This window comes from Equus asinus, chromosome 12 (assembly GCF_041296235.1).
Source record: "Equus asinus isolate D_3611 breed Donkey chromosome 12, EquAss-T2T_v2, whole genome shotgun sequence".
NCBI classification, from domain to species: Eukaryota; Metazoa; Chordata; class Mammalia; order Perissodactyla; family Equidae; genus Equus; species Equus asinus.
The window spans coordinates 9,689,998-9,702,547 of record NC_091801.1 but is presented as its reverse complement, the minus strand read 5'-3'; the positions used below and the strand labels follow the sequence as shown (position 1 = coordinate 9,702,547).

Genomic DNA, 12,550 nt, shown 5'->3' with positions numbered 1-12,550 from the left:
ATGTCCTTGTCTATGAAGGCTAATATCTGTGTCAGTTCTGATTCAGTTTCAATGTATTGATTTTCACCTCATCACATTATATTTTTTTGCTTCTTTGTATTCTTGGGTATCAAATGTTGGGCTCACCGCTTGGTGGTTTTCTTCTCTTTTGAATCTTAGTTCCTCAAATCCTCGTTGCCTCTGTAGATCTCCAATAGCTTCAAACATAGCCTTCATTACGTTTCTTTGTGTGTGTGTTTCTTGAAGTTTTCTAATTGTTCTCAGTAGATGATTGGCATAAAACAAGCTAGGCTGTCATTGCTGGTAGTGAGATTTGCCAACTATTTCATTTTGATCAGAAAATAAAATAGTAGTTTATAAAAAAATTCCTAGCTGGAAACAAGTTACTTGACAGTAAATGCTTCTTAATAAAATCAGAGGTTTATAAGTTTCCTCTTTGACTTTTGAAACTCTGGAGTTCTCTCCCCAGCTCCCTATTACATAGAGACTAAATAATAAATTTATTCCACAGCAAAACTACACTTGAAAAATCTGTACCAGAAAACTGTCAAGTCCTGGATGGCAGAGACTTATTCATCGTTGATTCCCACTCTACCTCGTCCAGAGTCTTGACCTTTATTTTTGAAATAAAGTAGTATTTCGAGTTTAAGTAATTATTTTGGAGAATAATATTAAAAATATTTAAAAAGCACTTAATGTGTAAAGATCACTGTGCTAAATGATTTAGCTATATTATCTTATTTACTCTGCATAGGAACATTACCATGTATGTTTAATTCCCATTTTACAGATGAGAAATCTGAGGTCTAATTAACTCATCAGGTCGTGAGAGCTTGTTGAAGCTAGTACTATACCCAGACAGGGTAAATTCAAATCTTGCATAAAAATCTTGCACAAAAAATCTTTTTATATTCTCCCCCAAAAGACAACATATTTAGTTTTTGCTTTGTTCATTTGAAATCATATGGCAAATTCCATAACTAATTTTTTGTGTACCCTAGGAGTTATATTAGAAAATTAGGTGATCGGGATTCTGACAATTTTATTTGTATTGACAATTATAGAGAAAATGCATTTTAGAATTAGAAGTTGCTTTCAGGACAAACATGGGTTCTTGCTATAATATTATACTTCCAATTCTCTTCTGTAGCGGTAAACGAGTTGTGGCTTGGATCCTGTTATTATTTATTCATCCCTTATGCTGGCTGAACGCCTGCTTGGTTTAGGCTGTATGCCTCTCTCCCTTTGCCTTCTTCTGTGCTGTGCTCCTTTTCTGTGCTTCAGTTTTCGGCTCTGACATAAACTCCCATCCAGCCATAAACTCCCATCGCCCACCTCTTCCCCTGACTGTGAGCTCCTTTATTGCCCAAGGTAATGCTTTGCCTGCCATGACTCCCTCAAAAATTTACCTTGATTCTTTCCCAAAGGAGCAAAGCTGGCCCTAAATTGTGTCACCTCCACTCTTTCCCTGATCTGAAGATAAGGCTAGAATTTTACAGCTCATTCAGTGCAGACTAGAGACCATAACTCAAAGGAGGCAAGTGACCTGCCATGTAAGGTCACTCACTCAGACAGTGGCAGCCCAGAATCAGAGCCCATATCTCTTGATTCAACTTGAATAGAATAATAATAACCCATAAAATGTACTGTGAACACCAGAAAAGAAGGATAGTCCACTTATCTATGCAAATCTACAGCAGTGTATATAAAGACCTCCTGAAAAGCAGACCCAAGTAAACATATAAAGATATATCACTTTTCCACAATTCAAAGATGATCATTTACCAACATTTTAATGTTTGAAGCTTACTGTTGTAAGTATACGAACAATTACAACTGTTTTTCCTTATTTATTTTTCCCGAAAAGAAAAATTAACAATGTGTCTTAGGATCCAGGAAATTACTGTTTATCAATTTGTCTCTGCATATTTATCTCATTGTAGACATCATAGGCTTCAGACTCATTATCCAATTTACGCTATTAATACATGATACAACCATCTTATATTGACGGGTTTTGGTCATAGCAAAACACAAGTAAGAACAGAAAAATAAAAATCATTCTTTTTTCCCAGACTGTAAATATCTGTTTTTAAAATGCCTTATTTACAGTAGAACCATATAATAATAATTGCACTGAGTTTATTATTTTGTTAATTATTAACTGTTATTATTAATTATTAATAGTTTTTCTGCTTTAATTATGACAATGAAATTCTGAGTAAAAATGATACATTTCATTGCAATCATTCAAACAATTTTGTATGGATTTATACTTTCTTGTGCAAAGTGCTGATGATCTTTCTATCTGTTTAGAGCATTGAAAGAAAGGTAAAACAGGTTTAAAATGGGTATAAATTATTCATAGCATTTTTATTCAATTTTCCATTAAAGAAAAAAAATCAAAGGTATTTTTTTTCTGCTCTTAAAACAGATTTGAACTCTTTTGCCCACTGGATCAGTAACATGATGTCATGAGGAATACGAGTTATTTCACCTCAGTGTCCATACAGAGGCCCTTGTCTCAGGTCTTTGCAACTTTCACAGAGACAATTCCTGCATAGACATGAAAATTGTATTTAGGCTTAATTTTGCAACTATATAAACCCATCTTGTAGTGGTAGGCACTAAATTATGGGTTCTTAAGTATGGTTTCATGTGATTTTATTTGCTTTGTTTTCAGTATTTGGTATGAAATTGGCAATAGAGAATGAGTTATCATGCACTTAACGGTCTCTCTTCTGTGTGCTATTTTTCTGCTGATGTTAAAAGAAATTTAGTCTGATAAATTAAAGGGAAAAACCGCATCTCTAAAGTGTTCGAGTTATACGTTATGTTCCTTTATAAGTAAAAATAGAAGTTTACATGCTGAATAATGGCCATGCACCAAACACTGCAAATTCGTAATTTCACCATAAAGAGACCCAGAAATTCGACACACAGGAAGATTATAACCTCAACATCTATTTCAAGAAGAACAATCATTCTGAATGCACTGTGTGTCTAATACAATTGGACTTTAAATTCAAGATGGTCAAGAATTTGGGATGTTTTAAAATTAAAGTTGTAATGTTTTCCACATCGTTGATTTTAGACAATCTAGTAGGTTAAAGGCCTAACTTGGTAACCTTAGCAGCATTGTTGCATGTGCTGATGGAATGTTACATATTAATGAGGCCGAACAATGATTATTTTTTTAAATTTTCTCCTTTCAGCCTTTTGTTAGATCATGGGAACAATTTGACTTTTGTTGCATAGGAAACTTTATTTGGGTGACGTTTAACTAAGAATATTAGGTACAATACTGAACACAAGCAACCAATAAAACAAACATTGCATGGATGATAGCATTATAATTTTTACATAATACTGTTAACGATGACCATATAACATTGTCAAAATGGGCTAGGAACAGTTTTGGAGTCTTTAAACTGTAGACTATGAGAAGATTATGCTTACTTAGTTGACTATAGCATTGCCAGTGCCTAATAAAGATTCAGCACATATTAGATGAGCGTTGTGGAAACTAATTTGTTTGCCTCGCCCATCAATATAGATTTTGTCGTCATGCCTCCAACATGTTTGTTTACTTATTTACTTACTTATTTTTTGCTGAGGAAGATTCACCCTATGCTAACATCTGTGCCAGTCTTCCTCTATTTTGTATGTGTGTCACTCCCACAGCATGACCATGACTAGTGGTGTAGGTCCCTGCCCGGGAACTGAACCCAGGCCACTGAAGCAGCACACGCCACACTTAACCACCAGCCCCAACATGTTTAGTTATTTATTTAAAGCCCATTGAATACCATTGAACTATCGTATTATGTACATTATGAAACATATACAAAAAGAGAAATGGGGAAAGTGAAATAAAATTGAACATCAATAGAACTAGGTTTCTCTTACTTTGCTGTGTAGACCCCTGCACATATTACCCCAGCCTGCCAGTTCTTTCTGTGGAAGTGTTATCCAAACCTACATTTGGCCCAGTGAAAGACTTTTTAAGAAACTGTAAATAAGTGCAGTTCTCTTTGCTGTTCAAGAGATACTCGTTATAGTCTGGTCTAGTCTACTTTATTCTTATTTTATTTCCATATTTCTGGACATCTTGTGACTGCTCCAATTTTCTTCAAACTCACACTATATGACTTTCATGCAACTGAACAGACTTCTCTAAATACTGGTACCCATTTCACACAAAAGGAACCCTATAATTAAGTAACTATATAATTTCATGTCCAAACCAACGCACTGTTAATAATTATTAAGTTCACCAAGATAATAGGCGTAAACAGTGCTGTCCAGGGAAAATAGCATCTTGTATTTGCCTGACCAATGATGGTTATTATGAGGTACAAGTAAAATAACCATTGTCCCATTACGTCTCCCCTGAAATCCTTTGTTTCTGTGAAAGTTACCTGTGTATTATTGTCTAAAGTTCTTACTAATTAAGCTAGCATTGTCTTTTAGGTCCCTCTAAGTTTCTCATTAAAAAAATTTAGTCTTTGACATTTTTTGAATATTTCCTTCCTTCTGAACTTTCAAAATCTTTTACATAGTAACAAAACATTTTTTGAAAAGATTTGAATAAAATAGATTGCTGGGTATTTTTTTTCCTTTCTTTTAGACAGTGGTAAGACTAAAATGTATATGAGAAGAAAAATGCCAGACAAAAAAGTGTTCAGAGACGGAGTGTGTAACTTAAAGGAAAATACACAACCCCAAAATGCCCTTTGTTGTAGACACCACAATAAAGTTGTTACAGGGACCTGTTTAGTGAAGATTTGTAAGGGAAACGATCCTCAGTTCGAGAAAGTAGAAACATTTTTCTCTACGTCAATTTAACACTACTTTGCAAAGAAAAGGCTAATTTGTTTATTCACTTTTATTTATGCTTCAGTTATAACAGTACGACATATAATTTTATTAGGCCAAGTTATTGTATGTGACCCTTTTTAGTGCATAATCCTTTACTCTGTGATGTTAACTACACAGTTGCTTGGGGTGAGAGGTACCTCAGGTCAGAAGACAAGATCTGGCTGGATTGAACCAGCTAAACTGAAATTAATGGGTTTTGATCTATCAGATTTCAGAACGTAATTTAATTTAATTAATTTGAGTTTAAATTGAGTTCATTTCTCAGAAAAATTCTTAAGAGCACAGTTAATTAGCTAAGGCCCAAATTTGCCAGCTGATTCTAAATTGATGAGGGATTTCTTCTGGACTCTTAATTGCTATATTTGCCTTTTTAGAATCACAAATTCAAAGTCCACGAAAAAGCTGATAGCCAATTGCATTAATGTATTACAGAGTAAGCATATATTAACAAGAAACATTATTGGAACCGTGTGCAATATTTTGAAAAAATGAAAATTAATGTGTGTGATAGCAAAACCGTGATTGTGTTTTTCAGATCTCGCTGGAAGTTCAGTAGGAAAAAGTCTTTGCTTGTGGGAAAACGAATGCATTCTATTGAATAAAAAACGTTACAAAACAGTGAGTATTATGCTTTCTGAGAATGGTAAATTTAAAGGATACTTTTTCAAATAAATTTGAAAAATGCAGCTATTATCAAAAATACTTTGCCTATGTAACTGGTTTTGCGAACTATACATAGCAGAAAGTAAATTTAAGTAGTCCATTTTCATCTGTAGTGAAGAGGGTACTCTCAAAACAAAGTAGTACATCCAACGCTCCAATATACTGCCATAATAGTCATTTTAAGACTAGAAAACCTCTATAATTCTTTCAATAGAGCACAATGTATACCTTTACACTTATGTTGAGTCAGAAATGGTATTCATATTTCTATCTAGAAATTATGGAAGAAAAACAATGTCTTCATTTGGATTAGAGACGTTTGAGGAAAACTCTGATGAACCTATTCATTACAAGCAATATCTCAAAAAAATAAATCTTAAAATTAGGTATTGACTAGTAATGTTTTCATAATGATGCTATAGTAATGGAAACTGATGCCTAAGGCTGCTAAGTTCTTAATGATTTGAAAATTTGAAAGTCTCGTTCAAGTGCATTGAGATTTCATGTATTGTTAGGTTCAGAGAGTTAAATGATTTTATGTTTAAGTATATTATTTTATTTGTAAATACTTCAAAACCCTTAAAATATATATTAGGAGTGTTCTGCCTGTTTAGTTCATTTTCCACTGACATGTAATTTGTAATAATAGTGAAATGATAAACCAAATGGCCTGTAGCTACTTAGAATAAGATACAAAAGGTAGTAGATAATAATGGGTAAGACTTAATTCTTGCTCAGACGATCTTGAGATCAAACCCCAGCCAATTAGTATCTGTGTGAACTGTAACGAGTTGCTTAAACTTCCTGAACTTAAGTTTTTTATCCGTAAAATAGAGATAATGGTAATACCCAACTCACATGGTTACTGCGAGAATTTACAGGAAAAACAGCACAGTTCTTAGCCTAGTGTCTAATATGAAAAATATCATCATTATTATTTTTAAGATATTGAATCCCTAATACAGAAAATAATATTCTGAGTTTACTTTCTTTCCTTCCTTCCTTCCTCCTTTTCTTCTTTCCTTCCTTTTTCCCTTCCTCCCTTCTTTCCTCTCCCCCTCCCATCCTTCCTCCTTTCCTCCCTCTCTCTTTCTTTCCTCCCTTCCTCCTTTCTTCTCTCCCTTCCTCCTTCTCTTCCTCTCTCTCTCCATTTCTTCCTTCCTTCCTTCCTTCCTTCCTCTCTCTTCCTTCTCTCCCTTCCTCCCTTCTTTTCTCCATCCTCCCTTCCTTCTCTCCGTCCCTTCCTCCCTTCCTTCCTTTCTTCATTCCTTCTTTCCTTCCTTCCCTCCTTTTTTCCTACATTTCTGTCTTGCAGGATTTTACCTTTGCTATAATCCAGTGACTCCATGTGTTTTCTGTTCTTTCTATCTCTAAGCAGGCAGCTATCTTGCGCCTGCTTAAAGCTGTATTGAAAACAACCAGACATTTTAGTTCACGTGTTGAGAGGCAATGAGGGGACACATTTGGACTTGATGACTAGGACAATGCCAATCTCAGAGATCCTGGATTTTGAGCTGAATAGAGTGACTGTATGGGAATTGAGGTCCTCTCGCCTAGGGAGGGCCTGATTGCATTCTCTGTGTGGGAAAAAGGGTGAAATGGGTATTTTGTGACCAAAAGAAAGAAGGAGTGGCAGAGAGTGGCTAGTTGTTCACTATACCCCTTGCTTCTCTCCGGTAGAGTCCTTTGTAGTTAGGAGTAGCCACGGGCAGAATTCTGCCCAATTGAACGCAGGCTGAAATTATTTAAGTCACATCTCAGTCTGACCCATAAAAACCTCCCCTGTACTACTCTACTGTCTCTTTTCCCACACATTGACTGAAACTTGATTACCCTAAGTCCCCAGGGAGTGCTAGGGACGCAGTTTGGAGTGAGTTTAGTCCCTGAGTCACCACCAAGAAGAAAGGCCCTCAGAAGAACTGGCTATTCAGTGACATATACATTGGAGTTTTATAAAAGAGAAATCATGTTGAAGTTGTTTGTTACAGCATTCAGTCTGTTGTGACTAACACACTTTCCAAATGGGGTAACGTCTACCCTGTGTCCTAGAGAATGAAGTAACATTAATTACAAAAATGTAATAAAAATGACTTGTTTTGGGGGCTGGACTGGTAGCCTAGTGGTTAAGTTTGAGCACTCTGCTTTGGTGGCCTAGGGTTCCCGGGTTCAGATCACAGGTGTGGACCTACAGACCACTCAAGCCATGCTGTGATGGCAACCCACATACAAAAAAATAGAGGATTATTGTCACAGATGCTAGCCCAAGGACAATCTTCCTCAAGCAAAAAGAGGAAGATTGGCAACAGAGGCTAGCTCAGGGCTGATCTTCCTCAGCAAAAAAAAAAAAAAAAAAAAAAAAAAATGACTGTGTGAAAGCAGAATATCTAGTTTAAAATAGAGGAAATAGCCTGTGCAAAGGACAAGAGGAGAGAGTAAGAGAGAGACAGAGGGAGGGACAGAGAGACAGAAAGAGAGAGTTGCTTGTTTCAGTAACTATAAAGAGTAGCTTCTATATGCCTCATATTTATTCCCTTCTTTCTCTCCACCTGTTCACTGGGCTCCAGCCACGTTAGCTTTCTCTCTGTTCCTATAGACATCAATCTCTTTCTGCTGCAGGACCTTCACAAACACTGCTTCCCCTGCCAGAAATGTCTTCTCTGGAATCTTTGCTTGGCTAACTCCTATTCACCCTGTGTGTCTCAATTTAAATGATTCTTTCAAGAAGAAGCATTTCCTGAAAATCCAGTTTAAATTACACCTGTATTCTTAATCTTTTTTATAGGACCTCTATTTTCCTTGTTATTTTCCTTTAAAACAGTTGTCACAATATGTAATCACGTAATAATTTGGAAATTACGTTTTAAAATATGTCTTCTCACATATTAAAGTGAAGAAAAGTTTATCACTGAAATATACTTGGAACACAATAAACACACAATATTTAGCAAATAGAGTGGCTTATATAAGATGAAAATGGAAAGTAAATAAGGGAGAGATTTTGTAAGTTATGTTTTACACTTTCTCTAGGAAACAATTGAGAGCCACTGAGGAATTTTAAGCCATTGATTTGTCTAATCTGATTTGCCTTTCAGGAAGATTACTTTGTTTGGAAAATGAACTGGGAATGAAGTAGGGTGAGATGTTGTGAGGTAAGTCTAGAGAAAATTATTTCCATTATCAATGAGACAACTGAAGATAGTATTAATTAAAGAAGTATGAGTGGGGATCCAAAGACAGGCATAGACCTGAAAGATGCTTTGAATAGAAACTGAATGAATAGAAACTGAATGGAGAAAACAGTAGAGAAAGACAGTATAGTAGAGAAACATCCAAGTTTATTTTTGGTCACTGAGAAGATATGTGACTTTGGTCAAATGGCTTAACTTTTCCTAAGCCTCCATTTTCTCAGTCAAATAAATATGTGTTCCCTTTGGCAGTTTTCACACTTTTATGTCACTGGTAAATGAATGAATGAAATGTTCTGCAATGCTGGAGCTTCTTTGAATCAGGGAGTGGTGCTCCAAAGCTCCAAAGCCCCAAAGCCCCAAAGCCCCCTAACCCTTCCCATGTTGCCTTTCTGTGCCTCACACTGACCCCTGAGGGCCTCTTGGGATCTGAGGAGCCAATGGATAAACAACTGGTCTCCTGGAGCCCCACATTTGGATGTTATATATACTTCCCCAATTGAACTCATAATCATATTTCAAATTTTTCTGCACATATTGTCTCTTCTTCCCTCAAATTATGACTCTTTCAGTTACCCTGTCCATTCTCCCTTCTTTCTTTTCTTTTACCAACTATTTACTAATTATTCTCAAATCTATTATCTCCTTCCTATTTCCTATGAGATCTCGTCATCAACGTTAAGATGGCCTACTGGCCCAACGTACTTAGTAAATTAAACACAATATGTAATCCCCACCTGCATACCTACTTCTCATCCTATATTCTCTCATTACAATGAATTCCATTAACTTCTATCCAGCTGCTTATATGAAAAACTTGGGAAAGTGCTAGAATCCTTTCCCCAGCTCTCTCTCTCTTTCTCTCTTTCTTTTACTCTCTCTTTCTCTTTTATTTATATGTAAAAGATTAAAACCTCAACTTCAATCCCAGGAGAAACATTTAGACAGAAGATACAGAAGGTATAGTTATTCAGCTTGTCAATTAAATAATTGTTGAAACCTTGGAAAGTGATTAAATTAATCAAGCTATGAATGAGAAGCTAATGAGAAGACAGTGTCCAGGGGAAGACTCTTGTAAAATTCATTTTAAAGACCAGAAAAAGAACAAGAAAAATCAATCAATCAATAAACAAACAAATAAATATGGGAAAATGGGACTGGAGGCAAGAGGAAACCCAAGAGAGTGTCGAACTACAAAACCCTGGAGAAGCAAGAGCAGTCGACATTGTGAAATATTGCAGACAGTACGAAAGACAAGGACTGCAAGGTGAACATGAATTTAGTAACAAAGAGAAGGTGGGAGTTCTTAGTGATAGAGGTTGGTGGAGTTCTGGGTACAGCATTCATGTTTCATGCTGTTGAAAAGTGAGCAGGAGGTGAGAAAGAATATGTACAGACACCCATCAGGAGTCTTGGCCATGGAACAGAGGATAGCAAGTCACAGCATTTCTATGCTTCACTTTTCTTGTCTGTTCAATTATTGGATATTAAAAAGGATTAAAGAAGGCAACTTAGGTGACACAAACAAACTTTATTTAACACTTCATGAAGTGGACAGTCTCCTTTCAGGAAACTGCAAAATGGGGTGGAAGGCAGAAAACTTCATAGAATACAAAACAAAAAATTAAGAAAGAGAAAAATAGAAAATGTCTGATTGGCTAGGCCCACATAGTCAACCTTGTTTGGGATCAGAAGGCCCAGAGGTGGCTTGGCGATTAGGAAGTGGCTGACTGGATACACTGTATTTTTGGTCAAGTGAAGCATTTAGGGACACAAAAGTTATCTAAATTTCTATTTGCTGATGTGGCACCCTGGTGGGAGTGACTCCATCTTGGGCCTAGAAAGTTATTTCAACATGTGGTACATACTTTGTCTTCTTTACAGATTTTGTGGATGAGGATGGAGTGGCAGGTGGCTCTAGAAACTTTTCAAATCTTTCCTAAATCTCTGAAATAAGTACATTTTATATGTTCATAACAAGTACCTTATTATTGTCAGCACCTTATATTATAATTTTCTAGCTTTGGAAGCTATGATGTCCCTGGCGACAGATATGCCTTATTCATTTTTGTATCTTCCGTCTCTAACACAGTACCTATCACATAGTAAGTACATAATAAATGTTGATTTGTGTTCCCCAGACTAAAGTTTGATAGGCAACTTAAGCTCTATGAAACTAAAGGTTAGTGTTTTTGTTCCCAACCAAGATACAGAAGAAATAGATAAATAAGAATGAAAGACAGAAAAGTGGATGCCATTTAAAAAATTTATCCATTATATTCTTCCTTTTCTCTTCCTACCAGAGAAAGAACAAGGCTGAGTAGCTCACTAAACCCAACACTGGCATGAAATACTTTCAGTTTACAGCTGTTAGCATTTACTTTAGATAAAGATATCTATAGGAAGACACCCACTAGGCAGTTTCTCTCCTCAATCTACAAACCTAGTTTTCTACATCTAATGAATAAAAAGCAGTGGCAGTGGTTCTTAGTAATATTCTAAAACTCCGGAATGATAGTGGACCTGTTATGTGCAGAAGGAGATTAAGCACCCTGAATCAATCTCCTTCTATATAGTAGCTCCAGTATATTCCATTATGGAAAGTTACCAAGTTTGGGACATACTCAAAATTCTTGGACTTCCCAGGTTTCAGATGTTATAGTATATCCCATTTTACGTTAATTAGAAATTGAGTTTTGGGTCTGTAGAATCTTCAAATTCTCCCTTGCCTAACTTAGTGTTTAAGTCTTGCTCAGAAAGCTTCCCCCGTGCCATGTGGTGCAAATGGCATGGCCTACGTAAGCATGATTTTATCCATCAGAAATAGCCCAATAAACCAACGGAAACCCATTTCATCCCCAGGATAGTAAGTCAAGTTTAAATAACCTTTGTGGATTGCTAAAATTAAGAAAAATATGGAAGATAGTGGCGACGGTACATCAGACTTATTCAAAGCCCAAATGTTGACTGAAACCGAGTATAATTTAGTATTACTTTGAGTCTGCGCCATCAGGGCCCAGCATTGCTCCTGGGCACACAAATGGAACTTAGGTTGTGGATAGCAGTCTTCAGAGGTATCAAATTAAAATAGTGCTTAAAAGTTCATAAAGCAGGATAAAAAATCAGAACGACTTCCTCGAAAAGAGAAGAAAGAATTTTAAGGGATAAAATGATGGGATATGTTTTAAAGAAAGTCTATCAGAGCTTATGTGATTAACTTTTCACCAAAGCAATGGCATCTCGGTTCATATCTTTTTACAAAATGAGTCAAATGAATATTCTAAACATTTATACTCAATCGCGGTTACCGGTGGTGGTATGGCTCAAATGCCTTCTGCCATTTCTTCGCCACTTTTCCTTGGCCCTGGGTGTCTTTACTACCAACAGCTTTTACTCATTACTCTTTGGAGAATTTCCCTCCATCTGCTGTAGCCTCTTTCTATTCAGTTGCAGAGAACTGGAAGTGTCTGAGTTTGTATCATTCCACACAAGTTCACGTGCCTCCTGAGGAGACGACGCTGAGGAATAATTTGCACTTCATAGATCCCTTGCAAGATCAGGTTGAAGCTAGCCTCTGAAGGACGTGGCCTGAAATCACCCCCTTGCTTGTTTTTCTCCCCCCTTCTTTATTCTGTTCCTCCCAATTCCTTACTAGCCTCTCCTGGGAACACTTCTTAATTGCCTAAAACACTTCTTAATTGCCTAAAAGTCCTTATCTCAGGTCCATTTCTGGAGACTCCAACCCAAGGGATATATTATGCAAAAACACTCCTGTACAATAGTTAGTTTATTTTAGAGCTGTCCAGTGAATAAGCTCTTTG

General features: G+C 36.3%; 1 long non-coding RNA gene across 2 annotated transcripts in view; it reads left to right on the top strand.

Annotated features, from left to right (window-relative positions):
- LOC139039879 (uncharacterized) overlaps positions 1 to 12,550 on the top strand; it is a 65,793-nt gene that overhangs the window by 39,137 nt on the left and 14,106 nt on the right. For both annotated transcript variants that reach the window (XR_011493106.1, XR_011493107.1), the window contains 2 exons: positions 5,417 to 5,499; positions 8,637 to 8,693. This is a non-coding gene — a long non-coding RNA (uncharacterized lncRNA). The remainder of the gene's footprint in view (positions 1 to 5,416; positions 5,500 to 8,636; positions 8,694 to 12,550) is intronic.